This window comes from Chlorocebus sabaeus, chromosome 26 (genome assembly GCF_047675955.1).
Source record: "Chlorocebus sabaeus isolate Y175 chromosome 26, mChlSab1.0.hap1, whole genome shotgun sequence".
Lineage (NCBI taxonomy): Eukaryota > Metazoa > Chordata > Mammalia > Primates > Cercopithecidae > Chlorocebus > Chlorocebus sabaeus.
In genome coordinates this window covers 2654157-2659836 of record NC_132929.1, presented here as the reverse complement: position 1 = coordinate 2659836, position 5680 = coordinate 2654157, and the positions used below count along the sequence as shown (strand labels likewise).

General features: G+C 45.6%; 1 non-coding gene across 1 annotated transcript; it reads right to left on the bottom strand.

The window, feature by feature from the left end:
- Positions 1 to 528: 528 nt before the first annotated feature.
- TRNAE-UUC (transfer RNA glutamic acid (anticodon UUC)) lies at positions 529 to 600 on the bottom strand. Its single transcript has one exon. It is a non-coding gene; the product is annotated as a tRNA-Glu (tRNA).
- Positions 601 to 5680: the final 5080 nt, after the last annotated feature.

Sequence of the window (5680 nt, the reverse complement as noted above, 5' to 3'; positions counted from 1 at the left end):
TGCCCTCTACATCCCTGTGCAAACCTCTACTGAAGCTATATTTCTACTTGCAGACCTCTCACTTCTTTATATCCCAGCCCTAGTGACTCCTGTTTCAGGAAGCGCCTCCCCTCCCTTCTCAGTCCTCAAACAACTTCAGAGGGAGTCTCCTGCGGCTGGGATCTTCCATGCTCCTTCTTGTCCCTCCATCCTGTTCACCATCTTGCTATCTGCAGCCTGGAAACACTCACTGAGGGCATAGAGAACAGTGAATTGCCTAGAACGTAAGAATTCCTTTGTAAGATCTGACACCTAAATATTATCATTATTTGTTGTGGAAATTTGGTATGCAAACGCAGCAATGCTGATTACACAGCCCGTTTTGGGGGGCGTTTGCGAACTACGAGGAGAGTTTTCAGGTCTCCACACACCCTTAAGGATTATGTCGCTTTTCACAGTCGTGTTTTTAAGCTTCTTGCTAAGGCTTATAAATTTACGAGTTTCACTATGTTTCAAAGAAAGAAAAACAAAACAAACAAAAAACCTGCATTCCCACACCGGGAGTCGAACCCGGGCCGCCTGGGTGAAAACCAGGAATCCTAACCGCTAGACCATGTGGGAGATGACAAGAAGGTGTTGGCTTCTAAACCAATTGAATCATTTCCGCCTGCCCTTGCCTTCCGCGCTCCGCCCCGCCTCTGACCACAGAGCCCTGTCTGCGCCTGCGCGGGTTTTGGCGCTGCCCGTTGCTGACGGCTCGGCGCTCCTAGAAAGGCGGCGGTGGGGTTTGGCGCTGCGGCTCCCGGTACCGCCGGTTCTTCAGCGGCGCTCTGCGCGGAGGCCGCCAACCTGTCGCACCCCGGCTCGCGGAGGCCACCGCAGACCTCCTCAGCCCCGGCCCGTAGGAGCCCGCAGCCCGGCCTCAGTTTCCAGAAAGCTCCTCCGTGCGATTTGGAAAGAGCACGGTTTGAAGGGCTGCAGAACGGAGCCGCCCGGGCCTGGTCCGGGCGCCGAGCCGCACCTGCCATTAGACCCCATTGTGCCAGTCAGGCTGTTTTAACTGAAATGTTGCATTTAGATGAATTCTAGTTTCGTGAACCAAGCCCGAATGGATGAAACTCATAGGACATGTTTTGGAGCCAAAGGCCGTCCGAAACGGCTGGCTTTAAGACCTTGTTCAGAGAGCCTGCCCTTTGCAGGGACGTGGTTGGAGCTGGAGTTCTTTATCCTCAGCAAACTGATGCAGGGAACAGAAAACCGAACACCGCATGTTCTCACTCACAAGTGGGAGCTAAATGTTGAGAACACATGGACACATAGAGGGGAACGACACACATGGGATCTATGGGAGGGTGGAGGGTGGAGGAAGGACAGGATCAGGAAAAATAACTAACAGGTGATAGGCTTAGTACCTGGGAGATGAAATAATCCGTACAACAACCCCCCATGATACAAATTTACCTATGTAACAAACCTATGCGTCCTGCACATGTATCCCTGAACTTGAAAGTTTTTTTTAAATCTTGTTTAGGGATGGCCTTACATTATTAAAACAAAAATAAAAACAAAACACCTAAAATCATAAGGGAAGAACCCACTTATTGCACTATGGTAACAACACTTCCATGGCCAAAAAAAAAAAAAAAAAAGTAAAAAACTAAACTGCTGAATGGCAGATAAACATGTAAAACCCATAAAAGAAAAAAAAAAGAGAGACTGGTATTATATAGATCAGAAACTACACATGAATGATAATAAGACAATCACTGCAACATAAAAGTGAGAACTTAATGAGACCAGGCCCTTCATGGAGAGGAAGACCATGGCTAAGAGGCATTTGAGAAAGATCTCAGCCTCACTGATACACAGCCAGCATTTGGCCAACAAGCAAAAGTGTGGAAATGTCAGGTACTGGCAAGCATGTGGAGAAAAGGAATTTTCTAGAAACTTGTAAAGCTTGATCAGGGAGGGAGATTGTCAGGATTTCCTAAACGTGCCTATGATCAAGCAATTCCATTTAAAAAATTTTTGTAAAACTAGTACGGTTCTGGAACTGCTGTGCATACACTGAACACGAAGTAATACTGCTTTGAAAATACCTGTGTTAGACACAGCTTAAGGCACAGTAGCACTACCACACTGCAGCCGGCAGAACCGTCCTAAGCAAAAAGCATAGAAAGATGGAGGGGTTACGAGAATCTTAATTTCAGCTCTAAGAATTTCAAAGGTCTATGTGATAAAATAAAATAGTTTTTAAGTATTTCAAACGTTTGTGGGAAGAAATCACTATAAACAATGCAACAGCCAGCCCTAGGCTGGGAGAAAATATTTGAAATATTTTTGATAGGAAAAAGTGACTATCGTTACCGCTGAATCTAAGCATTCAAGGAAAACCCACAGAAGGGGCTGAGGCTGTGAATAGAGGATTTAGAGGAGAGGGGTTCTGATTGGTCAGCAAATGGGGGCTGGAGCCAGCTCAACCTTGCTGGTACCATAGCAACACAATTTAAAGCAGTGCTGAAATATCCAGCATTAGGGAGGAAGTGAGGCCACAATCTCAGACAATGACAATAGGTACAGCCCCTTTGGGGCAGGACCAACCTGACAACTATCTATCAAAATAGGAAGATGCACCTTCAATCTAGAAATTTCAGTTCAGCGTTGCCCAAGGCCAGGAGCCCTGTGATGGCCATGTCTTAAAGGAGTCAGTCTGGGGGCCAACTCTGGGCAGTAGCAAGCAGTGGGGACTTGGGAACCCTGAGGCCTCTAAATCCCGGTCTGCTTCTCCTACACCAGGACAAGGCCATTCACCTTTCTGACAAATGAACAGAGTGGCTGGCTTTCTCCTGCTGTGCTGTGCAGTTTTGCTGGGAATCGGCTGCCCAGGCAGAGGCGGTCTTTCCCAGATGGTTCTCTCTCAGTGGAGCCATGGATGGGTACGGGGTGAGTCTTCATTCCAGGCCCAGGTGCTTAGACAACTGGCAAGTGTTTCCCACTCTGCTAGTCCGCTACCTGAATGCAGAGGGTTCTGAGGCTGGAGGAGGAGCCAGCGCCACAGATGGAAAAAGAGTGGGTCCCTGAGTCACTGCGTGGAAACCACTTCCAACCACCAATGAACACACCGAGTTCTTATAGCCAGAAATAACGTTTTGTTGTATTCATCATTTAAATTTGGGGCTTGTTTGTTATCACTATCCTAAGTGACACAACAGGGTCCAGAAAAAAGGCCAAGCACCACAAAAATGAAACAAATGTTCTAGTAGATGATGACATGCCTTCGCGATGATGGTGGGGGTAGGGTGGAGAGACCTGGAGGTAAAGTATGGTAGAAACTGAGTTACAATAAGAAGGCTTGAATAGTGTGCTTCGGCCGGGCGCGGTGGCTCAAGCCTGTAATCCCAGCACTTTGGGAGGCCGAGACGGGCGGATCACGAGGTCAGGAGATCGAGACCATCCTGGCTCACCCGGTGAAACCCCGCCTCTGCTAAAAAAAAAAATACAAAAAACTAGCCGGGCGTGGTGGCGGCGCCTGTAGTCCCAGCTACTCGGGAGGCGGGGGCAGGAGAATGGCGTGAACCCGGGAGGCGGAGCTTGCAGTGAGCTGAGATCACGCCACTGCACTCCAGCCTGGGCGACAGAGCGAGACTCCGTCTCAAAAAACAAACAAACAAACAAAAAAGAATAGTGTGCTTCATTTTACAGAGTAGTGTATTAGGATATTTCACTTCAGTTTGGTAATATTAATCCAAATAATTTTTTAAAAATAGGAACTAATATACATTTCTATAATTTATTGGATATTTAATGTACTTTAATAATTTAGAATTTAGATTTAAGAAATGTTTAGATCTGAAAGATAACTGGGGATTTTCAAGGCTAGAACCTCAAAAATATCCAGTAGGTAAAAATCACTTGCCCCAAATCATCCAACTGAGAGATTTCGTGAAATCCTTTTAGCAGATCCTCCTGCATTGGTCCCATAATACAAATAACATTGGAATATGATGAAATGAATGAAAACCTAGACAGCATTTTTTCCATCAAGGAATGGAAAGTTCCATGACAAACATTCTGAACCAAAAGTTTTCAAATCCCAGTGTCTTTCTATTAGTTGTAATTTGGGTGCCATAATATTACTGGTAATCAATGGTTTATTAACTTGAGCAACCTGAGAGTTAAAATAGAATAATATGGATTGTGTGTGTGTGTGTGTATGTGTATTCATGTGTATAAGTTTCCTTCCTCTTTTGAAGTCAGGTGTCCCTGGCATAAATGCTATATCTTTTTTATTTTTTGAGACGGAGTCTCGCTGTGTCTCCCAGGCACCCGCCACCGTGGCCCGCTAATTTTTTGTATTTTTTTTTTAGTAGAGACGGGGTTTCACCATGCTAGCCAGGATGGTCTCGATCTCCTGACCTCGTGATCCACCCGCCTCGGCCTCCCAAAGTGCTGGGATTACAGGCGTGAGCCACCGCACCCGGCCGTAAATGCTATTTCTAAAAGTTTACTAGGGCCGGGCAGGAGAATCGCTTGAACCCGGGAGGCGGAGCTTGCAGTGAGCCGAGATTGCGCCACTCACTCCAGCCTGGCGACACAGCGAGACTCCGTCTCAAAAATAAAAATAAAAATAAATAGATAAATAAAAGCTAACTAGCTAATTTTGGAAAAACTACTGAACCTTTGAATTTGAATTTCCCTCTATAATAATAAGAATCACTGTGAGGGCACTGAGTCCTTGTGAGGCTGAGTTCCTGGTATCACGCCTGAAATGAAGGTGGTACCTGCTGCGGGTTAACTGCCAGTATCCACTGTCACCCTGCAAATGCTCTGTGGAGAGCCTCGGTCCGGCCACCTCCACTCAGCTAATGAACAGGGATCAGGAGGGACCCGGGGCTCCTCCAGTGACAGATCTTCTGGCTGATCACTTCTCCAGTGGTGTTTGGTTCTGACTGAGGAAATTACCTGCATTTCACCGTATTCTGTCTGCCCAGACCTCTGTGACAGTATCATCCCCAGAAAGCTGAAGGGACTTGCTTAAGTGCACACAGCCAATTTGGCCAAGCTGCTGGGGAAGATCTCGTGTGTCCTCTGCATGCACATGCGTGCTTTCCTCTTCAGCTCTCTTTTGCTGGAATCTGTCAATGCTTCTTGTCTTTATTAGTTATTTGATAACTGTTTAAGGCCTTGTGGTTTTCGTCATCTTTAAGCCAATTAATCAGAGCTCTTTCATATGTAAACATCACATGTGCAATACACAGAAATACACAGAAAGACAGAAGAAGATCCAGTAGTTGTAAGATTTTTCATTTGCCAGTTTTTAAGTTTCTTAAATGTATGTTTTCAAAAACCTTAAATTGAATGCAAGTTCCTTGGGCAAGAGTCACGTCTGAACTGTGTTTCTGCCCTGTCCGTGGAAAAGCATGGAGCCTAGTACACAGCTGATGTGCAACTATTTTCTATTTTGTAAAAGAAAGGGAGTCTCACACTCTTGTACAGGCTGGAGTGCAACAATTGTTTTGATGGATTTATTTCCTTTTTAATGATAATAGGGTTATGGAAATAATTTTTGGCAAGTCCAGCTTTCTCAACTCGTGTTAAATAAATGTGTCCAGTGGGGGAAGGAAGATGATGACTACCCTTATTCTTGCTCTAACAAACACACAAAACAAAACGAAAGTTGACATTGCTTCCAGAGAATGTC